Here is a 27,026-nt window from a genome sequence, read left to right on the forward strand (position 1 = left end):
TTTTTCATATAGAAATTTAAGAACAATTCCTAAACCTAAAACACCATATAATTAACAATCCTTAAGAATAAACTATAATCATACATACATCTATCCATTCACATATATTACAATAACATAAGAATGCATATTATGCCCACATAGTAATTAATGTTAGGAAAATATGTATTTGTCTCAATGGAAATGGTAAGAAAATACAACTCTATGCAATATATTACAAAGAAATAATGATTGATTAAAAAGAGAGTTACAACTCTATAACTGAAAATACAAATAAAAAGAGAAGGAGATGTAAGATGATAAAAATAGAAAGTACAACTCTATTACAAAAGATACAAATAAACTAGAAGTGTTTGAACAAAGGAAATAAAAGGATTACAACTCTTAAACAAAAGTACAAGTAAATAGAACCAGAAGAAAAGGAAGAAAAGCAATAGAAGAAAATAAGAACAAGAACAAAAACAATAAACTCTCACTCACACAACCAAAGTGAAGAGTGTTGGGGATCACCAACTTGAACAAGGATTGAAACCTTTGTCCAAAAGCTTATTTCCCCCTAACTCAAGCACCAAGGGATCTAATGCTTTCTGGAATAATCAAGCCTCAAGGTGTTTTCTAGCCAAGTGCTCTAATGGATAGAAAAATTGTGTCTTTCAAGCGAGTAATAGGCTCCTATTTATAGAGTTTAGAGCCACCCTTTGAATTTCAAATTCTACCAACCCCCATGGCTGTTACCAATGATTAATTGGATTTTTATGGAATTAAAAATGAGATTTGGGAGTTATTTGGATTTTTGGAACCGTTCAACAAAGATTGAAAAAACTAAAAATTGGTCAGAAATACACATGTGGCCGCGGCTACTGACCAATTTCAGCACTTGAAAATGTGTTGTTTTTCCAAACGGTTCCAAACCCTCCCAAATGATTTTGTAACCCCCAAAACATATTATTGAGGTTAAAATAATATCTCTAACAGCCATTTCACATATGACTTCATGAAATTCATCTCAATATTGTGTAACACCAAATTTACACAATAAAGGGTAATATTTGGAAGTTACAAATTTGTAGCTGAATTTGTAACACCAAATATGTTACATATTTGGATATTTCTCATATATCTAAATATTGTAACTCTCTATTATATGTTACAATATGTGACACTCTTTATCACATTTATTTAATCTAAAACATTATATTATAATATAATATAATATTACATTATATTATAAAATAATATAACATTCCCCCACTAGATTAAATATTTATCTATTGTAACACTTATTTAATCAATCATTATATTTAAAATATAACAAATCCCCCACTTGATTAAATAAGAACTCTCTCTTATAGGAGTCATTGCATTAGTGCATAAAGTAAAGTGTTTTTCAACTTATACTTTACTATAGTGTAATTATCACAAAATTTGTCGAAAATTTGGTTGCACTAGGCATTGAACCATCTTTTCATGATAACAAATCAGTGATAACACACACACACATTTGCGGTGTTCACTTGAGATGTCTATGTCTCGCTTTGCACCGTTAATGGCCATGTGCACTTTCCATTCATGGACGTTCTTGAGAATACTCCCAATTCTCATGAGAGGCGGCACCACCCCTAGGTCCATATATGTAGAATTCTTACAATATTTTGTTACCAAAAATATTTGTCTTCACAAGACTGAATTCTATTAAAATACTTTTGGTTTTAACCCTCAACTTGGTAACTCACAAGTACTCAATATCTCAGATGGGACTTGTTTTGAGTACAACTAATATTCACTTGATTGACTTATTGTTACCTATTGAACCTAGCACATGTCGAATAACTAGTGTTAAGATAGGTTACCATCAATCGTGAATCTCTTTAGGGAGTTTAAGTCTCATCCCTCGAGATGATGTAGCCACTAAATCCCTCGTTAGTGGCTTAGTGAAAGGATCTGCCAGATTTTCACTTGTTCTCACATAGGATATTGAGATGACTCCTCTTTGAATCAATTCTCTTACATATCCATGTCTTAAACTAATGTGTCTAGACTTCTCATCATACACTCTTCTGTATGCTCTAGCCAATGTCGCTTGGCTATCATAATGTATTGATATAGTGGATACGTTCTCTTTGAATATGGGTATCTCTATCAACAGATCCCTTAACTATTCGGCCTCTTTGCCGGTAGCAGCTAGAGCTATAAACTCTGCTTCCATAGTGGAATGAGATATACAGGTTTGTTTCTTGGAACCCCAAGAAATTGCACCTCCACCAAGTGTAAATACCCAAGCAGTTGTGGACAAATTGTCCCCAAGATTGGATATCCAGCTTGCATCTGTATATCCTTCTAAGATTGAAGGAAATTTGGATTAGTGAAGGCTTAGTCCTTTGGTTTTCTTGAGTTAACCTAGGACTCTTCCAATAGCCTTCCAGTGCTCCACACTTGGATTACTTGTAAACCTACTAAGTTTACTTACCGCAAATGCTATATCAGGTCTAGTACATTGGGTAGCGTACATTAGACTCCCTATAGCACTGACGTACTCCAATTGAGCCACCGCTCTTCCTTCATTCTTCTCTAGTTTTACACTATGATCGAATGAAGTATTGGCATATTTAACCTTGAGATGGTTAAATTTGTTCAATACTTTCTCGACATAGTGGGCTTGACCCAACGCAAAACCCCCACTATGTTTCTTTACTTTGATACCAAGTATGGTGTCAACTTCTCCAAGATCTTTCATCTTGAAGGTTGATGATAGAAACCTCTTCGTTTCTTCTATCCCTTTCATGCTATGACTTAGAATAAGCATGTCATCCAAATATAAGGAAACAATGATCACATATTCCTTACAAGTTTTGGAATACAAACATTTGTCTCCATTGTTATGTCTTAAACCCATTAGACATGATGGCTTGATCAAATTTCTCATGCCATTGCTTAGGAGCTTGTTTCAATCCATCTAAGGATTTTACAAGTCTACATACTTTATGTTCATATTTTGGTAGGACACACCCTTCGGGTTGTTCCATATAGACCTCCACATTGAGGTCACCATTACGAAATGTCGTTTTGACATCCATTTGATGAACATAAAAGTTGTGTATAAAAGCTAAATCGAACAAAATTCTTATAGAAGTTACTCTTGCAATAGGCGCATAGGTATTGAAATAATCGATATCCTCTTTTTGCCTAAACACTTTAGCTATTAATCTAGCTTTAAAGGTTTGGATAGTGCTGTCAGTGTGGTATTTCTCCTAAATACCCACTTACACCCAATTGGCTTAGACCTCGGTGGGAGATCTACCAATTCCCAAGTGTTGTTGGAAAGAATGGAATCCATCTCATCATTGATGGCTTATTTCCAAAATGCACTATCTCTTGATTGCATAGCTTCTCTAAAAGTCTTATGATCATCCTCAACGAGAAGTATAATAAGGATTTTCATAATGACTTCATCTCTATTTCCTTCTACCATGTAGAATGAAATTCGTTAAGAATCTATCTCATCCACTACTAGACTTTTCTCTTTTTTAAGTCTTTGATTTCTTCTAAGTTCAAAGGGTTGCTTTACATTCTTTTGAGAATTCTCCTCTTGAGAATCAACTTTGGATGTAGAAGCTTGAGAATTATTCTCATATAACAAATTCTCCTTTAGAGATGTTGAAGCTTGAGAATTGTTGTCACATAAAATATTCTCAAAAAATTCAACTTCTCTAGATTCAATCACAATATTAGACTCTAAGTATAATATCCTATAAGCATTACTATTGTTGGCATAACCAACAAAAGCACACTTTATGGCTCTTGAACCTAATTTTGTTCTATTAGGTTCGTTTTTCTTGCAATATGCAAGATACCCCCACACTTTGAAGTACCCTATGTTGGGTTTTGTTCCTTTCCATAACTCATATGGAGATATCTCATTTTTTCTTCATCGGTATTCGATTAAGAATGTGACAAGCGGTTAATAACGCTTCACCCCATAAGTTTAAATTCAACTTAGAAAACACCAACATAGAATTTATCATCTCTAAATAAGTCCTATTTTTCCTTTCGGCAACACCATTGTGTTGTGGTGTATAAGGTGCGATGCACTCATGAATTATACCATTTTCTTCACAAAATGTATTGAATTCATTAGAGAAGTACTCTCCCCCTCTATCACTTCTTAGCACCTTAATCTTTTTATTTAGTTGATTTTCAACTTTTAATTTATATAATTTAAAAGCATCAAAAGTTTCATCTTTATGCTTTAAAAGAAACACATAGGTATATCTACTAAAATCATCTATAAAAGTAAGAAAATACATTTTACCACCTCTAGTTAAAACACCATTTAATTCACAAAGATCACTATGGATTAAATCAAATAAATTAGATGATCTTTCTACACTAGGAAATGGTTTCTTAATCATTTTTGCCTTAACACATGTTTCACATTTACCATAGTTTTTAATATTGCATGCAATCATACCACATTTTACTACTCTTTTCATGGTTGAAAAACCTATATGTGATAGTCTAAGATGCCACAAAAATAAAGAAACATACTCAACAATATAGGCGGAATTAGCATTTTTATTGATAACATTGGAAATTACATCATTGGTGCACAATTTAACAATACCCTCACAAGAGTACCCCTTTCCCAAAAATACATTTGATTTGGTAAGTATAAGTTTACCGGACTCAAAAACAGCTTTAATGTCGGGCTTGCCAAGCAAATCACTACTTACCAAGTTTCTACTCATTTCGAGAACATAAAGGTACATTCACTAATGTAACTTTCTTGCCGGAGGTGAAAAAGACTTCAATGGTACCTTTGCCAAGTACCTTGGATTTGCCCTCATTGCCCATTTGAATCTCATGGTTGCCCTTTGACTCTTCAAAGGTCTTGAACAATGATTTGTCATAGGTGACATGGACAATGGCACATGTATCATACCACCACCCTTTCACCTTACACTGGACCGCATTCACCTCACTAAGGGTAGCAACTATGTTTTCCTCTTGAGTTGCATTTACCTTAGGTCCTTGTTGGTCTTTTCTATGCCTACACTCACTAGCATAGTGACCATTTTTCCCACACACAAAGCAAGGACCTTTCTCGCCCTTAAACTTGTTTGGGTTGGTTTTAGGACCCAATGGTTTCTCGTTACCCTTTTTCCCTTTGTTTTTGGGATGTTTTGGGTGTGACACTGCATTTGCTTTGGAAGTCTCTCCATTAGACCCCTCCACAAGTTTATCTCTACATATCGATTCCTCTTGGATTCAAATATGCTTTTGGATTTCCTCCAAAGAATAATCCTCATTTTTATGAAGGATTCTTTTCCTATAGCTCTTCCAAGTTGGTGGTAATTTAGCCACTATTGCACCAACTTGAAAGGCCTTGGGAAGCTCAATCTTTAATACTTTCAATTTGTTAACAATTATTTGCAATTCATGTATTTGAGGAAGAATAGGTTTATCACCAAAAAATTTGAAATCAAAGTATTGAGATATCAAAAAAAATTTGGTACCTTCCTCTTCTCCCTTGAACTTTGTTTCAAGTGCATCCCATATCTTCTCCTTGGCTGATTTGGTCTTGGTGTAGAGGTCATAGAGCCTATCAGAAAGGACGTTAAGGATATGACCCCTCCAAAGGAGATTGTCCTCCTCCCTCTTCCTTCTTTTCTACACCTCCTCGGGAGTGTCCTTGTCGCATGGCGTTGGGAGGGGTTCTAGAGTGGATTCTAGAAAGTAGGCGATTTTGAGAATGGTCAAAAGGAACCTCACCTTGTCTTGCCACCTTGTGAAATTGGACCCATCAAACCTATCCAACCTCACTAGGTCTTGATTCATTATCTTGATGGTTTCACCTTCCATTGAAACAAACAAGGGTAAGCTTTTGAATGTTAGGAAAATATGTATTTGCCTCAATGAAAATGGTAAGAAAATACAACTCTATGCAATATATTACAAATAAATAATGATTGATTAAAAAGAGTGTTACAAAAAGGAGAAGGAGATGTAAGATGATAGAAATAGAAAGTACAACTGTATTACAAAAGATACAAATAAACTAGAAGTGTTTGAACAAAGGAAATAAAAGGACTACAACTCTTAAACAAAAGTACAAGTAAATAGAACAAGAAGAAAAGGAAGAAAAGCAATAGAAGAAAATAAGAACAAGAACAAAAACAATAAACTCTCACTCACACAACCAAAGTGAAGAGTGTTGGAGATCACCAACTTGAACAAGGTTTAAAACCTTTGTCCAAAAGTTTATTTTCCCCTAACTTAAGCACTAGGGATCTCTCACAGATTTTGGAAATGTTTTATGGAATAATCAAGCCTCAAGGTGTATTATAGCCAAGTGCTCTAATAGATAGAAAAGTTGTGTCTTTCAAGTGAGCAATAGGCTCCTATTTATAGAGTTTAGAGACACCCTTTAAATTTAAAATTCCACCAACCCCCATGGCTGTTACCAATGATTAATTGGATTTTTATGGAATTAAAAATGAGATTTGGGAGTTATTTGAATTTTTGGAACCGTTCAACAAAGATTGAAAAAATTGAAAATTTGGTCAGAAATAAACCTGTGGCCGTGGCCAGGGACATCAGTGGCCACGGCCACTGCTCTCTGTCCCACAGGCCGCAGCCACTGACCAATTTTAGCACTTGAAAATGTGTTGTTTTTTCAAACGGTTCCAAACTCTCCCAAATGATTTTGTAACCCCCAAAACACATTATTGGAGTTTAAATCATATCTCTAACAATCATTTCACATATGGCTTTATGAAATTCATCTTAATATTGTGTAACACCAAATTTACACAATAAAGGGTAATATTTGGAAGTTACAAATTTGTAGCTGAATTTGTAACACCAAATATGTTACATATTTGGATATTTCTCATATATCTAAATATTGTAACTCTCTATTATATGTTACAATATGTGACACTCTTTGTCACATTTATTTAATCTAAAACATTATATTATAATATAATATAATATTACATTATATTATAAAATAATATAACAATTAATGTATGCAGAGATTAATGACCCCTCTGGTACGAATTGTTAGGAATGAGTTTACTAATACACAGCAGAATGGTGGTGGGTTGGCCCAGTGTACAACAAAATTTTTGTAACATATTTAAACTACCTTTAAATATGCGGATCCATTAATATACATACATTAATCATAAGCAAGAAAATAGAAAACATGCCTCTTGATGCATATCAAGTGTCCTTGCTATCTTTTTGTAATTTGAACGAACTTCCTATCCAAGCTGCTCCTGGGTACTCACACCAAGATCTTCCACAACGTTCTCTACACCTCAAGAAGTGTGTGGGCACTTAGAGAATAAATGATGGTTAATTTCTGATTCTACTTGATGTACTCAACACATGAGATCAAGAGAATAAAGTCTGAAATTGGTTATGTATCTTTTTCAGAGAGAGATAAAAACGTATCGTTCTTTTTCACAGAGCGAATGACTTGAGTGTCTTGAATTATCTGTATATTTTCTGATAAGTCTTACTTAAAAAGAAAACATTCAAATTAAAAAAATAAATTTGTAACTGATTTACAATTTATCTTTTAATTAATTAATTGTCTTATTAATGAAAATATCCAAAAACTAATTTTTGAATTATCCAATAATTAAATAAATAAATAAATAAACTTGAAAAATCTATTATTGAAAATTATGCAGTACACGCCACACACAGTCTGGTCATGTACCACCCTATATTTTAAGGATATTTGATTTTTCTATTTTTATTTAATTATTTATTCAAACTACCTTGTCAGATAAAAATCTAACAACCTGATAATTAATTCAAATTTAAATTAAATATCTTTATAACTAATTATCAAATATATTTAATTATTTGAATAAATATCAATCTTTTAAATTCAAATCCAATTTGAATTTATTAGATTATTATCTCCCACTCAAATAAAGATATTTAATTAATTCTACTAATTAATTAATACCAATATAAATTTCGAAATTAAATATTTAATTTATTAAAATTTTGAAAATTATAATTAATTAATGATTTAATATAATTTCGAAATTAATTTAATTATTTAATATAATTTATAAATTTACATATTAATTAAATAGTAATTAATTTTGTTAATTACAACTATTTTGTAATTTTGTTAATTGCATATTTAATTTCAATTTAGTTTATGATTATTCAGAAAATATTATGCATTTTTGTGCGTGGAATTTTAAGAAAAGAAAAGAAAACAAATTTGAGAAGGAATGAGACATTTTTGAAGAATTGAAACCAACTCTCCACTTGAGCTCGCCTGCCTTCTGGCCCGCCAGCCAACTGCAGCTCCACCAGGGCCATCTGCGCCTGCCTTCCTCAACCACCTGGGCCTTCCTTCAGCTGCCCCCAAAGCCCAACAACTGCCTTTACTTGGGCCCGCCTGCCTTCAGCTGTTGCCAGGCCCATCATGCCACCCGTACCTTTTCTCAGCCAAGAAGCTAGCAAGCCCGTGCCTCTCCTTGCCTCCTAGCACCCAGCAAGCTCTAAGGAGAGCAGTCCTTGAGCAGCATGTCCATTACCTTTTCTCCTTGCACCAAATTCCCATTTTTAAACATGCACAAGAAAGCTACAACATTTACATCAAAAATATCATTTTTATCATTTTAAATTTTTTTATGTTTTATTTTGGTTTAATCTTTGTTTGTAACACCTAATGTAATTTACTTTCATTTCTTAGTCCCCATCCCCTCCTACAAATATGAGTCTCATCTCACCATTTCTACACCTTCTCTTACACCACTTCTTCCATATCTCTCATTTCTCTCCATCTTTTTATCTTTTTAGAGTAGCTTTTATGTATTTTTAGAAGAACAATTTAGGGGTTCTCCTCTAAATTTTCTTATTTATATTGTAATCTTTATTTTGTTTTTGATAGTTATGGTTTTCTAATCCCTTTAAGATTACTAAGGTGGAGGATGAAACAAGATATAACTAATTGGTATTTATTTTATGTTGATCTCCAAAAAATGAGCAATGACAAGTTTATGATTTCTCTTCTTTTAAATATTTCTTTCATCTATAATGTATTTTAGATTGTTAGTATATATTTTACTTGGTTCTTAATTTTGTTAAAATATAATATACATTGATTAAGTTTATGGTTCATTAAATTGTTCACTTATACTACCTTTTTGTTTACTTACAATTCTTTCTTGTAATAAAAACTAAAATACTAGGTTGTATTTAGCACATTATTACTAAAGTACCTCTTGTTCATAATTTTAATCAAATTATTTTTTATATTATCAAAATAATATATATTAAAAAAATAATTAATCTTGATATATAATTATGTATACATATATACCTAGAGAAAAAATTACATAAATTTCATTTTTATTTCATATTTTTATTATTCTTCTTCATTTTATAAGGGTTTATACCTTTTTGGACCCTGTATTTTTTCTGATTACCTGTTTAGATCCTGTGTTTTAAAAAATTCATTTTTGGACCCTATATTTTGTAAAAAAAATTCAAATAGGCCCCTACACTCAATTTTTATGAAGAAAAAATTGAATATAACAACAGTATTTAAGCAGAATAATTTTATTTTTGTTCTGAATTGTTTAGTTTAGTGAATTATTTGTAATTTCAGTTGAGAAAACTTTGACTAAAATCGGGTTTAAGGTTCTATTTAAACCATTTTACAAAACATAGGGTCCAAAAAGTAATTTGTCAAAACACAGAGTCCAAACAAGTAATGTGACAAAATACAAGGTCAAAAAATGTATAAACCATTTTTTTTTAATTTTTATAAATGTGGGAATACTAGAAGAAATAGTGAAATATATGGCAGAAAAAAAACTTAGATTCAAACTTTTTTTTTTTCTATTGTACATTAAATTTATTGCATGTTTTTCTTCTTCTTTGATGATTTATTTTATTCTCTTAAAAATTTTCAAGTTGAAAATCAGGATTTTTTTCGTCAGATTTAGCAAATTGTGTTTTTTTAAAATAAAAATATATAAATATTATAGTTTTAGCTTGGGATCGAACTACTTATTTGTAGGGATATATATATATATATATATACTAGATACAAGTAACGTACACGTTTGCTTAGTTTTATTTATAAAATTTATTAATAATTTTTACTAAATTTGTATCATTGTCATATAAATTTTAAATAAATAAAAATACAATACATACAAGAATAACATAACCATATTAAATAAAAAATTAAACCAAAATATTGTTTATGATTTTTTTAAAAATATATATAATATGATAACCTTTTTAAACATAAATGATAATTTTTTAATAAAAATTTAGATTAAGTATTATATATATTATTATAATGATATTTTATAATATTTAAATTTATATTTATATAAGTATTAAATATCTAGTCTTGTATTAAATATTGCTATAATAATAATATTTTATAATATTTGAATTCATATTAATATAATTAGTAAAAAAATAGGATTATATGTATTATTATTGTAATAATATTTTAACATTTAATTTTTTATTAATATAATTATTAAATATTTAATCTTGTATTATATATATAATTTTTTTTTAGAAATTTTGTTATATATTTTTATTATAATAATAATATTTTACAACATTTGAATTTGAATTATATTAATATAATTAATAAATATCCATTTTTAATTAATTTTAAAAGTATATTCCGTTAAATATTTAGAATATTCTATTAAAATTAACAAAATAAATCATTAAAACAAAAATTTTCCGTTATCTACAAATTTTTTATATAAAAGATATATATTTTATCAATTTATTTTAACAATTATGTTTTGGTTTTTTTTATTTTTGCCCTCCTTGGGACTCTGCGTTTGTCCCAGACGTTCCAGCTCTTGTTCTTATGTACAACTTAAAAAAAATGATTTTCAACTATTATTTTAGTAGTTGAGATTGAAGTGTGGAACAACTTAATAAATCATACCATTGATTTACTTTGCTAAAATTTAAGTAAAATAAAAAAAACAGCATTAGCAACCAAAATAATTAGGCTATAAGGTGGTAAAATAAAAATAAGAAAGTTACTTACATTGAAAGAGAGCCACTTATTTTGTAGATTACATAGATAAGATAAAATAAGTATTGAAAAACCTATAAACTTAATCTAAATATATTGTCACTACAAATTTTTTTTCCTAATCTATCATACTAATTTTGGTGGGCCTATGTGCGCCGAAATTGGTGTACTTTTTTTTTTAAAAAATGAATTGGGTAGGCCTATGGGCCCGCCAAGATAGAAATGTATTTAAAAAAAAAAGATGAAATTATATTTAATGAGATTTTTAATAGAATATGAAAAAATATAACTTTTTTTTCAAAAAAAGTTATTCTATGGCATTTTTTTTAAGAATTTTCACTTTTATGAGTTTATTTTCCTATATTTTTGTATAAAAGTTGGTTTATGCTATAGTTTTACTCATAATCAATTTTTATTAATTTATAAGGGTATGTTTGTAATTTGATTATTATTTTTTTAGCCTATTTGTTTTTTTATATTAATTTTTTTGCATTTTTGTTTAGTTGTTTTGCAATTTTTTTTATTTTTTTTGTAATATGAATTGTGTTTAAAATTATTTTTTATTTATTATAAACATTTTTTTTTTTTTTTTTTTAGATTGAACGTTTCTTTTTTCAAATCTTGGGTAAGGTAATTAGTTACTTGATTGATCTTTGACAATTATGTAAAAAAACCTATAGCTAGGTTTAATAGCATCTACCAGGAGGGGTAACCAATTGTCCTGAGATGATTAATTTTCTGCCATAAGAGGGGTGACGGGTTACCCATATTAAATATGAAAAGAAACATCAAATTTGAAAGAAAAGAGAGGAAAAATGCTTCATTATAAAAGAAAGAAGAAGTAACTATGATTTTAGTAATATAGGTAACCAATTACCATAAAGAATCCAAAAATATACACACACATCAGAACGTGAAGCTAACCAGTTACCCCCAGAAATATACACACAAAGAACGTGATGTAACCAGTTACCCCCAGAAATATACACACAAAGAATGGGAAGGTAACCAGTTACCACAGATTTGAAGATAGAAAAAAAAAATCAAATCCACTCCTTTTCCCTTCTCTCCCATCTTCTTCATATTTTTTTTTCTATATTTTAATGTTCTCATTAGGGTAACTGGTTACCCGGCCACGTTTTCATATTTTTATTAGTTTTCTTTCCAAATTTTGGTGTTCCTATAAGTGTTACTGTTATACCCAAATTTCGAGAATAGAAATTATGGCCTCGAAAGACAGGCTCGTAAAGTGTAAGCTCGAAATAAGTAAATTCGTCATGTGATCAGCCTTAATGAGAATTGAGTTTGACAGTATCGCTCAATATTAAAACGACGACGTTAGAATTGGCGTCCTCGAAACCACGTGATCCTTAGGATGTTTCGAGGTTACAAGTTAAGGTCGAAGCTACAATGACAAGGGTTCAACACTCGTCTAATTTTCTTGGTCTATTTTTATTAGTATCCGTGGAGAAGGTTCGAGCCCGACCATTGCGAGCTCGGAGAAGACGATCTCGATAAAGTCACTTGTTAAGACCGTGACAAGTCAAGGTAGCGAGCTCATGATGGTTTGTCGATCCTGAAGATATGCAAGTCAAATGTTCGAGATCGATAATATACATCAAGGGATTTGTTGTAATCTGTTAATAAATCCCAAATATCAGGGGATATTGTATATTTTTATGCTTTTAATTGTATTTATTTGAAATTTGAATCATAACTTCCTGAAATGTAAGGGGAGGTATTCTGTAAACTAGTATATAAATAGACTGGAGAAATTCATTTGTAGAGGGACTGAAATTGGTATTGGGAATACTCTGCTGAATTGCTTTCTAAAAGCTTTGAGAGAATTCCATAGTTGAATAATATCGACTCGTGGACTAGGCAGATTTTAACTGCTGAACCACGTAAAAAATTGTGTGTTTCTTATTTATTCATCTAATTTTGTGTTTAGTGCTCTTGATTTCTAAGTTGACGAAAAACAGCGTCAACAGTTTGGTGATTTCATTGAGAGCCATTAAACAAGATGTTAGCCTGTTTAATCAGAAAACCTCCCGAGTCATCAATGGCCGCCGCAAACAATCCCAGCACTGGTGGGCGACCATTGCCCCAAATACCAGAGGAGCAAACTCCTCGTACCGAAGACTATCCACGACGACCTGGAAAGCAGCCCATGGCTAACCCAGGCCCTGAAGAGAGGAGTGATTCATCCAATTCTCAGGGGCACCTGCTCCCAAGCCTGATGACGATTCATACTACAATCCTGAAAGAAACGTTCTGATCGTGGAACTTGAAAATTGCCAACTACAGAAATAGTTAGCAGAGGCGAGAAAGCGCAATGAGGAATTAGTCGGGTAGGCTGTTGTAACTGAGACACCTCCCCAGAGACCTAGAAGACATCCCCGTGGGAGCACGACCGTCAGGAGGGCGGAACAAGCAACACAACAGGATCAGCCAAGGCCCCGGAGAAACACCCGGGCTGAGGCCACTGATAACCCAACTGCAGAGGTGTCATAGGGATGGGTAATAACCGAGCTCCTCCAGTAGCTCGGAACCCGAATCCCGAGGCTGCAAGAAACAACTCAGAACCCGTCCGGGCAAGCTCTGGGCTGTCTAGGCCCAACAATGGGAGAGCCGCCATCGCCCATAAGGAATCCACCGTCACCAATAAGGCACCCCTCACCAGTCCGAGAGGTCCCGCGACCTGCACCACGGAGACCATCTCGCAATGGAAATTGGGATGGAAACCGACAGGCCAGGCCGGGACAAGGAGATGAAAGGGAGGCTACCCGAGAGCACAGAGCTCCTCAACCTTCGGGGAGCCAAATTTCAAGGTCATAATCTGTTGGGGTAAGAAGACCAGCATGGGACCCACCTCGTAATCATCGAGCCTCACTGCCAGAAAGGGCTACAATCTTTGCAAGCAGAAGCTCAGATTACACTCGGTCTGTGAGCATTTATAATACTGAGCCTAGACATACATGAAATTGGGGGAATCATCCTTATTTTCGAGATCACCTGAACCATAATCAGGAACGAGATAATCCCCTGAACCCTGATTTCCAAAACCGTCAGAACGGTCGTAAATAGTCGGCATATAAACCTATGCTGAGATAAGGGACTGGGGTTGTTATTAACGATAACCAGCTCCCTAAAGCTCAAGCTTAGGCTCGAACCCCAGTGGATCTGGTCTAGGAAAGGATTTATGAGTTGGAAAGGGCATTCAGGCTCGTGCAAGACGAGCAGAGTAGAGATAAGGCTGAAGAGTCCGATGAGGAGCTCGAGCCTTTTGCCCCGCACATTTCTAACACCCCATTTCCACAAGGATTCAGAATACCTCACGTAGCACCATTCGAAGGAAACTCATACCTGTATAGTCATTTAAGCACCTTTAATACCATCATGCGAGCCAACAATATTGGCTACGAGCTCATATGTATGCTGTTTCCAGCTACTCTTACGGGACCAGCAAAAAAATTGGTTTGAAAAGTTTCGAAGACATTCGATATCATCTTGGGATCAACTAGCAAGAGAATTTAAAAAGCAATTGAAGGCTATGGTTGGTGTCAGGCCCTCAGCCTCAGCCCTGACCAATGTCAGACAACAACAAGAGGAGTCACTAAAGAGTTACCTTACGAGGTTTAACATAGAAGTGGATCGAGCCCAAAATGTTGATGATAGTGGTCACTTGATGGCTGTTAGAGCTGGTATTTTACCAGGGAGTCCCCATTGGGAAGATTAACAGAGAAAACCCATTAGGTCACTAACCGAGTTCAATCAGAAGGCCCAGAGGTTTATCAATGTAGAAGAGGCGAGGTTAGCATTAAACCTGATCTCTCAGCCCATAACTACAACAACAAACGTTAACTCTGCATCGACCTCGGCGGCCCCATCAACTTTGAAACCCTCCGGGGATAACCCTTCTAAAAGAAAGAAGAACGAAGGGAATAATCCTGATGTTGATGGAGGGAAAAAGAAGAAAGGAGATAAATACTTCTCCATTTACACAGTGTATTCTGAGCTCAACGAGACTCGGGAAAACATATTTCTAGCCAATGAACATTAGGTCCCGTTCAGACGACCTGACCCCATGCGGAATCAGAAGGTGAAAAGGGACTCAAATAAATGTTGTAGATTCCACATAGACATCGGACACACAACCGATGAATGTCGACAACTGAAGGACGAGATTGAAGGCTTGATCTCGAGAGTGTATCTCGGATAGTATGTTAGAAACCAAAATTCCAACCAATCCTCAACAAGCCAGAGGGAAGCAGCTGCACAACCTGCCCAACATAATAACTCCTGAGTTCGGGAGGATGGGCGACCTCCTCTGATTGATGGAGAGGATGTAGTAACCATCTCGGGGGGACCTCATATTGCAGGTTCGGGCAGGAATGCCCAAAAGAGATATGTTAGCGAGCTCAAGACTGGAGGCAGTTCCCCCTACGAACCCAAACCATGAGCTCCAAAGCAGCAGAGGGTTGAGACTCAGCCCATCACATTTACTCAAGAGGACGTGTCACACGTCCAATTTCCTCACAACGAACCCCTAGTCATTAATCTCCAGCTCGCGAACAGGAGGGTATGTCGAGTCCTGGTTGATAACGGGAGCTCGGTGAATATCCTTTACAAGGCCACTCTAGAGAAGATGGGAGTCACGCTTCACAATTTGAAAGCATGTGCAACGACGTTGTACGATTTTTCAGGAGAAGGGATTTCCTGTATGGGGTCTATTGAACTCCCCGTGACCTTGGGAGACTATCCAGTCTCGGTAACCAAGATGATGGAGTTCGTGGTAGTGGACACCCCATCGACCTACAACATACTGCTCGAAAGACCTGCCCTGATTGGGCTGGGGACAGTATCATCTGTCAGGCACCTGGCCATCAAGTTCCCGACTTCTAGTGGCATCGAGACGTTGAAGGGAGACCAGCTCGCAGGAAGTGAGTGCTACAACATTTCCATGAGAGGAAAGAATCAAACAAGTATGTAGACATTTGTAATTGTTCAAGAGATGGATGGACCCGTCTTCGAGATAGATGAGGAGATCGATCCCAGAGTAGAAGAAAGGGCCGATCTCGAACCTCTGGAAGAGCTCAAGGAAATGGATGCCACAAAGGTGGTAAAAGTGGGTAAGAATCTTTCTGAAAAGGCAAGATAGCAATTAATTTGCTTCTTGAAAGAAAACCAGGACGTGTTCGCATGGTCACACTCTGACATGATAGGAATTAATCCAAATGTCATAAGCCATGCATTAAACATTGACAAGAGCTTCCCCCCAAACCAACAAAAATGAAGGCTCCTGGACGATGACAGAAAGAAGGCCCTCAAAGAAGAAGTCGATAGGTTAAAAGCAAATCGATTCATATGAGATGCCTTTTATCCAGATTGGATTGCCAATCCAGTGTAGGTCCCAAAGCCCAACGGTAAATGGCGAACCTGTATCGACTGCTAAGACCTTAACAAGGCGTGCCCTAAAGACTGCTTCCCCTTACCTTAGATAGATCAGCTCGCAGGCGCCACTGTAGGTCACGACATCATGTCATTCATGGACGCTTATTCTGGATATAACTAGATTGCCATGCATGCACCGGAACAAGAACATATGAGATTCATAACCGATAAAGGGTTGTATTGCTACAATGTCGTGCCTTTCGGGCTCAAAAACGCTGGAGCCACATACCAAAGGCTAGAAAATAGGATGTTTGCTGAATAGATAGGAAATAACATGGGAGTTTATGTGGACAGTATGTTAGTCAAATCTAAACATAACGATAGCCATGTGGATGATCTCGCGGAGTGTTTTACTTTACTTCGGAAGTACAACATGAAACTTAACCCACAAAAGTGCTCATTTGGAGTGTCTTTGGGAAAGTTCCTTGGATTTATAGTAAATGCATGGGGAACAGAGGTTAATCCAAACAAGATTAAGGCATTAATAGATATTCTCTCACCTAAAAAACATAAGGATGTCCAGAGCTTAACTGGACGAATGGCGGCCTTAAGTAGGTTTATCTCAAAATCTACGGACCGATGCCTTCCATTCTTCAATCTTTTAAGAGGGGGCAAAAAATTCAAGTGGTCGGAAAAGTGTGAGCTCATGTTTCAAAACCTTAAGAAACACCTCGCTGAACCACCAATCTTGTCCAAACCTATCGCAGGAGAGATTTTGTATATATACCTCGCTACAACCAAGCACGCAATAAGTGCAGTACTAGTGCGGGAGGAGAAGAAAGTATAAAAACCTGTGTATTACGTCAGCAAAAGATTACTGGGGGCAAAATCGAGATACCCATTAATGGAAAACTAGCTCTGAGCCTGATACACACATCTCGAAAGCTCCGACCCTACTTCCAAGCACATCCTATTCACGTGTTGACTAACCAGCCACTGCGACAAGTTTTGTCCAGGCTAGAAGCGTCTGGAAGATTGTGAAAGTGGGTTGTTGAACTTGGGCAATTTGAAATCACATATCACCTAAGAATAACTATCAAAGGATAGGCCCTGGCAGATTTCATTGTCGAGTGTACCGGGATCTCAAACGACGAAGTTGTAGCCCCAGCCCGAGAGATGTGGAAACTTTATGTCGATGGATCTTTTAACGAAAATGGATCGGGGGCAGGAATCATATTAATTACCCCAGCAGGAAATCGATTCCACTCAGCTTTAAGGTTCGGCTTCGAAGCATCAAACAACGAGGCTGAATATGAGGCATTACTAGCAGGACTTCGAATAGCCAGAGAGATCAAAGCAAAGGCTATACATTGCTATAGTTACTCACAGCTAGTGATTAACCAAGTCTTGGGTGAATATCAAGCTCATGGCATAAAAATGGTCGTGTACCTACGGAAAGCAAAAACTGCACTCAGATAGTTTGAATTCTACGCTATAGAGTAGGTCCCCCGAGAACAAAATTCAAATGCAGACGTATTGGCCAAGCTCGCCACAACTAACGAGGCTGATACAATGAATGTGGTCCAAGTGGAGTTTCTTCCGACCCTGAGTATTAGCGAGCCTGACAAAGAAGACGTATGCATGATTGACTCGCAACCAACCTGGATGACCCCAATAGTTGACTACCTCGAAACTAGAAGTCTCCCATCAGACCGGAACGAGGCTAGAAAGCTGATGTATCAGATCCCAAGATACACTATTGTGGAAGGAAGGTTGTATAGAAGAGGGTACTCTATGCCATTACTCTGATGTGTCACCCCACTGAGGCAAAGAAAATTTTGGAAGAAATCCATGAAGGATTTTGTGGAGATCACACTGGGGGGCATAGTCTATCCAAAAAGGTGATATGATAGGGGTATTTCTGACCCACAGTCAAGGTAGACTCATTCGAATATGTCAAACGATGTGATAAATGTCAACGGTTTGCCTCAGTTCCACGAGCTCCACCTACCAAACTCACCATGATGAGCTCCCCATGGCCATTCACAGTATGGGGATTGACCTCATAGGTTCATTGCCAACTAGAAAGGGTGGAGTAAGGTACGTTGTGGTCGCAGTCGACTATTTCACAAAATAGACCGAAGCTGAACCATTGGCCACTATTACCTCAAAAAAAGTCTTAGACTTTTTTGTAAAAAATATCGTCTGTCGATATGGGATGCCCAGAAAAATAGTATCAGACAATGGAACCCAGTTTGACAGTGATCTTTTTACCCATTTCTGTGAGAAAATGGGATAATAAAAAGTTTCTCCTCCATGGCCCATCCCCAGTCAAATGGCTAGGTCGAAGCGGTCAATAAAACCTTAAAGAGCTCCATAAAGAAAAGGATAGGGGAGGCAAAGGGGAAGTTGCCCAAAGAGTTGCCTCGAGTCTTGTGAGCTTATAGAACCACAAAACGAACTTCAACGGGACATACTCCCTTCTCCTTAGCTTATGGATGCGAGGCCATGTTGCCTATTAAGGTTGAAATCCCTATAATATGGAGCAATGCATACAATTAGGCCTCGAACCAATCCCAGCCCGAAGAAAGTCTAGACCTTATTGAAGAAAGACAAGATGAAGCGCAATTGAAAAATGTTGCATACCAACAACGAGCTACAAGATACTTCAACAAGAGGGTTTGAGATAGAAAATTTTGATTGGGAGACCTGGTGCTAAGGCGTGTATTTTTAGCTACACGAGACCTGTCCGCTGGGGTACTTGGACCTAATTGGGAAGGACCTCACCAAATCGAGTCTATCATTCGACCTGGAGTGTACAAACTTGCAAGGTTAAGCGGAGAGTTGGTTCCATGAGCTTGGAATGGTAAACATCTACGACGTTATTATCAATGATGTAGGAATGATGTTTTCATTGTAACCAAGCATGTTCATTTTTTCTACTTTTTATCAATCACAATTCTCAGTTTGTTCAAAAGTTGTAGTCTCTTTTAATGTTATATTTTTTGCAAACCCTCTTAATTTGATAACCCATGATCACACTCATTGGATATTAAGGGGGGCATAAGTGGTATATGAGTCATAACAGAAGCAAAGGCACGACTGAGATGGAACCACTCATAAGTTCCAGGTGGGAGATCGACTGTGGTTAAAGTTGCCTACCATAGGTTTGAAAAAATAAATAACATAAAATAAAATGTCTGGATCATTAACCCGACATGAAAGTGTATAAGTGTAATCACAAGCTAAAAATGTCTGGATCATCAACCCGACATGAAAGTTTATAAGTGTACACATGACCTACAACTATCTGGACCTAACCTGACTTTAAAATTTATAAGTGTGATTTCCTATAAATCAAACACGAGCTAAATTAGTTTGGAACAAACCAACCTAATCGACAGTAAAAAAGGTTGGAATTTGAGATAAACCAACTACGAACTAAGTCGATTCCAAGGCTGGAAAGTTTTGCAAATAAGACTCAACCTCGTAACCTTGAGGATATACTCGAGGATGAGAAAAAGGAACTAGGAAAACAAGATATAACTATACTACTAAAAATACATAGCAATTAAGTACTTTCAAGTACATGGTGAAAAGTAAGGTTTGACCTTGACAGTAACGAAGTCGAACATGGATACTTTGAATAAACTATGCATGAATGCATTAAAATTCGAGCTTAAATATAATAGATGTATTTGCACAAATAAACAAATATAAAAGCAAGTCTTTCATATAACATGCTCGAAATATTTCGACCTAGAAATGTAGCATAATATTAAGGCAAAAAGTTGAAAATAAAATCAAATGCATAAAATATTTTCGAGCTAGAAAATTGTATGCATAAAGATTAAAGTTACTATTTAATAAAAAAAATAATAGCTCTAAATCGAGCTATATATTGTCTTCGCCCCAAGGGCACATATATAAATATATATATATATATACAGAAAGATAGTGACAAAAGTTTAATGGTACGCATCCCATGATCTCGCCTTCATAAGTAGATACCTCCCCACCAGCAGTGCTGGGTGTAACGCCCTGGTTACTCCAAGACCGTTACTATGAGCTTTAAACAGTGCTTAACTCGCTAACCAAGTCATTTGGTTATAAACGTGCATCTAGGTGTTATTAATAGGCTAAGGTGAAAAATATCGATCAAGTGGAAAGGATATATTTTATTTAAAACATAAAACTGTACATGGGCCCATAAAAACGTTTACAAGTTATTTACAATCCAAAATGGTCATTACATTGTAAAAATTACAACCCGCTGACCTAAGCGGCAAAAATAGGGTAAACCCCTAGATCCTCTGAGAAACACCTTGGTTGTGGTGGTCAAGTGGCTGCATATGTACACATTTCCACCTAAACTCTCCACTCAAGGTTGAGTGAGCTTTTCTTTCCCTTTACCTGCACCACATAGCACCCGTGAGCCAAGGCTCAGCAAGAAAATTCATTACTACATGTATACAATATCAATTGATGATTAAGATAATCATACTGGGCTTATAGCCCTAAACATATAAGTGAATATCACTTCCAGATTCTAGTAACCATGTTGGGGCTTGTAGCCCTAATCAGATAATATCGAGATTCTAATAATCATGATGGGGCGTGTAGCCCTAATCAGATGTGTGACAAATGAGTAAGTCACGAACTTAAACTAGAGGAGTGACTATGGAGTCACAAACTTTAATCAGATAAGTGACTGATGAGTAAGTCACGAACTTGGGCTTCGCACCCAAGCCGTGTGACAATGCTGTCACTTGGGCCTTCTGGCCCCGACTTTAAGTAACTAGCCATTAGACTAGACAAGCGCTTTTGTTTTCATCGAACTTAAGGTCGGTCAAGAATTTCATGCTTATGATGATAATGCTTATGTCAATTAGATCTAATCTTTTCGGCTTGCGTTAAACACGCTAATACCGACAATATCGTACGGCTAGTGCTCAGTACTACTGCCGAACTTGACTAATGAGTCACAGCTTCAAAGCCAATACTGACACCATTGCCGATTCTGACTAATTAGTCAGTTCCATTCATAGATAAGCAAGATTTCTAAGCATTTAATATGCAATCAATGTCCACATATAGAGCACTCAACATGCTTCATTTATAACCACGCATGTCACATACTGGGTGCAGTTTTCTTACCTCTGGTTTGAGTGTGAAACAAGTTAAAAATGACCCTTGAGAACAATCGATCCTTTGCTCCCTTAATGGTCACCTATTCATTACCAAATATGGAACTTCATCAATAAAATCAACAATAGAAGGTTCTTGACCTAAACCTCACTCCCGGGACCTTGAATCGTACTCAAACGATTAGTAGATTCGATCCCGAGCTTTAGGACTTGAAACCCCGAGCCAAAAACCCTAAAAAATGCCCAAAATGGGACCTTGGAAAATAGCGCTACCCCTTAGTGCCTAGGCGCTACAAGCAAGGCTGACTTGCCTTTGATAGCGCTGTAGCACCCTCCCTTAGGCGCTGTAGCACTAGAACCAGGGTGATTCAGCCGTGTTTTTTCCTCTTTGGCTTCTCCAATCTCCAACCTTCAAGAACTGATCCCAAACCTCAACCAAACTCACAAATGAACCCAAATTCCCATTCTACAAGTCCTAGGCATCATAACTCAATCAATCTTTGCCAAAAACTCCCTTGAATTCTCAACTATCAACTTTAAGAATCCCAACTGAAAATCAAAAGAAAAAAAAGTAAAAACCAGAGTTTCCATGGCTAGAATCTTACCTCAATCTCAAGATGGAACCCTCTTCAATGGTAGAACACAATCCTAGACCCTCAAGGCTTGGTTCCCTAGCTTAAATCTTCAATTGGGGCTTCAAAAATTCAAAGGAAGAAGAAGGAGAAACGATGATCGGGAGAAGAAGGAACAATGCTCTATTTTGCTTAAGTTTTCTACAACTTTCTAGTTGATATATAACCTTATGCCAAAAGACAAAAATATCCCTAGGTCATTAAATTCCCTCTTAAGGCTACCAAGGGTGAAACCGTTCTTTCCCGCCTATCTTGTTAATTATAATTAACGTCCTCCAATTCCTGCTATTCTCAATATTCTCAAATGCTAATAAATTATATCCCATTACCCTTTAATTCCTGGTAATGCACTAATCATCAAATTTCCCCGAGACTCACCCCGAGCCTCGAAATTAACCTCGTTATGACCAAATTGCTAACTAGTATTCAAAGATCGTCTCATGCCGAATAACTCTAACAAATCCACATTATAATGTGGCCTCATCAATAATTCACCAACATGCATGAAAATATACAAATATGCCCTCAATGGGCCAAATTACCAAAATGCCCTTATAATGAAAAGTGAACCCACATGCATGCATTTATCATCATATAAAATATAATTCACATAATCATTTAATGGCATAATAAATCAATTATGGCCCTCCCAGCCTACTAATCCGACTATTAAACCTCATTAGGGATTTTGGGGCATTACAACTATCCCCTCCTTACAAAAATTTCGTCATCGAAATTTACCTGAACAACTCAGGATACTAATTCTGCATATCTGACTCCAGCTCCCAGGTCGCTTCCTCGACCTTGTTGTTCCTCCATAATACCTTAACCAAATGTATTGTTTTATTCTTGAGGACCTTGTCCTTTCTGTCAAGTATCTGGACTTGCTATTCCTCATAGGAGAGATCTGCCTCAAGCTCCAGATCTTCATAACTCAAAACATGAGTCACATCAGATACATACCTCCGAAGAGTTAAAAAATGAAATACGTTATGCATAACTGATAATGCTGGTGGTAAGGCCAACCTATAAGCCACTTGACCAATCCTCTCCAGGATCTCAAATGGACCTACATATCTAGGGCTCAGCTTGCCCTTCTTCCTAAATCTTCTCACCCCTTTCCATGGCGAGACTCTAAGGAAGACATAGTCTCCCACTTGGAACCCCACGTTCATGCACTTGGGATCTGCATAACTTTTCTGTATACTTTGAGAAGCAAGCATCCGAGCTCTAATCTTATCAATGGCCTCACTGGTCCTCTAAACTGCCTCAGGACCCAAGTGTAACGACTCAAAATTACTAATAAGGCTTAAGGGCCTTGATTAGTGTGTCGAAAGGGAATAATTGGTTTATGTGTGATTTAAATGATTAAATGCATGATTATGTGATAAGCATGCTTACATGATTATATGGATATATGAGATGCATGACTATGAGTATTAGTATGCATGTAGGCCATGTTTAGATTATAAGGTCATATTGGTAATTTTGGCCGTTGAGGGCATAAATGTAATTATTTGCGATAAATTGTTGAGACCACATTATTATGTGGATATATTTGTAGCTTGTGGCTCGAAGCGATCCTAGTGAGCGGTTTAGCGAAATAGTCACATCGGGGGTTTATACCCAGCTCGGGGGAGCCTGGGGGTATTTTTGGGAATCAGGGAAATATATTGGAGATTTTTAGACCTTGGGGAAAATAATTAATGATTAATTAGATGACGAGAATTAAGTGGTAACTATTAGGAACACTTGAGGAATTAGCGGGAATTGAGAGCAAATGACTGAAATGCCCTTAGAATGCTTAAAGACTTAGGTTTATTTGGGAGGGCAAAATGGTCATTTAATGGTTAAAAAGGGGATAAGGGTTATTCTGCTTTTTAGACTTCGTGGAAGCTGTAAAAAGTTTTAGAAGCTGAAGGAAAGAAAAAAAGAAGGAAAAACAGAGTACCTGACCTATCTCTCTCTCACGAATTGTTGTCTCTCTCTCCTTCTCTTGTGAATTTGAAGATGGGAACTCAGAGAGAGTCTAAGATAAGTCTTGGAACTTTGATCCTTGAAGTAATTAAAGGGGGTTAGCTGGAATTAATTCTCAAATCAAGGTAAGGTTTGAGGTTGTTTTTGAGATTTCTGAGTTTTGATGAGATTGATTTCTGAACTTGAACTTTGGATGGGAATTCAAGGATTTGAGCTTGGGGAACTTGAGGAACTAAAGGCTGGAAGGGCAGAGAGGACAACCTAGGGTTGGATTCTCCATTAAAGGTAATAATTTCTGGGCTTGATCATTTGAATTTCTAGGTTTTCTGGTTAAGTTCTTGAGCTCCAAGCTCAATTTTGGTTTTCTGTTTTTGATGGTGCATGTGGCCAAGTGTGATGTTGTTGGGCCATGTTGGATAAGATGTAGTGGATGGTAGGCTTAATTTGACGTGTGGTAGAGGTTTGGAGGGGATTTATGGAGTTTTGGCTCAGGGAAATTCGAAGGAAAAACTTATAGAGTTGTTGGTGTTGTCTGTAGCGCTAGCATTAGAGCGCTACATCGCTATGCTTGGCTTTCTGGGGGTGTTTGACTCTGCTTGTAGCGTTGTAGCACTACCCTGCCTCGAGAAATGTGTTTTGGGTATTTTTCTTAAGGTTTTTGCTTGGGGGCTCGGAAGTCGATGCCACCACCCCGTTTGGTGGAATTGGGGCTTCCCGAGGACTCGGGATTGGTCCTGAAGTTAGGTTACGAAATTGATTTTAATGAGGGTTCTATTTTACAATTGTGACTAGGTGTACACTAGGGCTCGGACAGGATCGTGCTCAAGGATCGTTTCTATTAACGAAAGCGCTCAAAATCAAAGGTAAGAAAATGCACCCGGTTATGTGGTTATCTTGGGGCTAAGAGTTCCCTTTACTTGTATGTGATGTTATATGATGGTATTATGCCATGGGGACATGAGATAAACGACCTAAGAGTGCCAGAATCTATATTTGCACACATGACGTGTGTAACGCCCTACTTCCTTAGAGCCGTTACTAATTGAGTTTTAAGACAAAACAATGCAATGAACTCGCTAACCGAGGTTTTGAAACAAAAGTGTGACTAATAAAAAGTTAAGGCTGTAATCTTTGAAAAATGCGTTGACTCAATAAAACTTCTAGTATTAAACAATTGGGATCCCAAAATTGGGTTTGAAAACTATTTACATCTTGAAATAAGTTTACAGTTGATCAGTACTAAAAACCATAGATTATTACAGCCATTTTCGAATAAACCCCCAACCAAAGCAGTCGGGCAGGCCAAACATGTACGCGTCACTTCACGCTCTCCGTACTCATGGTTGGTTGACTCAGTCTTTGCCCTACCTGCAACACGGAGCACCCGTGAGCCGAAGCCCAGCAAGAAAACTCATGCAGAACATAACATATGCCAATATATATAGTTAATCATATCAGATAGCCCACAGATAAACAAGTCAACCATTAGACTAAGCAAACACGGCCAAGCCGCCCCAGAGCCTTACCGAAGCCTGGGGTATCGGTTCTCACCGCGAGGATAACTCATGTATCCCTTGGGTCCCACCCTGAATATAGCATAACACATGTATCCACCGGGCCCCGCCCTGACTATAGCATCCCATGTGCTAGGTGTTACTTTCGGCCCCACGGCCGCCCTGGCCTACGCCGTACTCGGCCCCACGGCCGCCCCGGCCTACGCCGTACTCGGCTCTTGCCGTTCATTTCATCATAATCACACATATAGTACATTCGAAATAAACATTCCCACACATCACGGTTCATTTAAGGTTAAACATTTACACATAATACAATCCGGGGCCATGCCCTACAATCACACAGTGGGGCCATGCCCTATTATCGGGTGTTACGGTTTTCTTACCTTAATTCCAAATGCTTTAAATAGAAAAATGACGGCCCCCGAGCACGATCCACAACCCGAGCACTAGCTTAACACCTAGTCACAACCAAGATAATGAATACCAATAAGATTAATCTCAAATGAGTTTCTAAACCAAGTTCTAGTCCTCGGAACATTGAACTCCACCAAAAATATAAAAAGATTCAATCCCGAGCACCCGTGGTTAAATTCCCAAGCCTAAATTCTCAAAATCCCAAAATTCCTTAAGCGCCGCGGCATGGCCCCCAAACAGGGCCACAAAAATGCCCAGAAACAGGTAAGGGCCGCGGCCCTACAAGGACCATGCCGCGGCCCACCCTCCATCCTCAGCGCATCTTAGCCTTCAAGGGCCGCGGCCCTCCAAGAACCATGCCGCGGCCCGACCCTTCGAACCCAGAAAAACCCACCATTTTCAAGCTTAAAACCTCACCTTAAGCCATCCCAAAGCTCCCAATTCAAAACCAATTAATAATCACAACATTAGGATGGTTTAAACAACACAATTCCACCAAAAATCCAACCTAACACTTACCAAGATCCCAATTCCAAATTTCTGAAATTTCAAACCTAAAACTCAAAACCAACCTTGGAAATTCTCAATTTCAACCATCAAACTTTAATTTAAACCTTACCTCAGCTGTAGAATCGTTTCCCAAAGGATCCCATGACCTATCTTCAAAGTTTCAAGCCTCAAACTCCACCTTGAATATCAAAATCCATAAACATTCACAACCCAACAAAATCTCAGAAATTTAACTTGAGAAAAAGGATTAATTGCTTACCTTTACCCTGATTTGTTCTTGATTAACTCTTGAGCTAAACCTCCAAATCCCACCATCAATATTCAGAAATTCAAGCTTGATTTCCCCTAAGATTTCTATGGATTTCATGAAAGAAGG

This window comes from Humulus lupulus, chromosome 7 (genome assembly GCF_963169125.1).
Source record: "Humulus lupulus chromosome 7, drHumLupu1.1, whole genome shotgun sequence".
Lineage (NCBI taxonomy): Eukaryota > Viridiplantae > Streptophyta > Magnoliopsida > Rosales > Cannabaceae > Humulus > Humulus lupulus.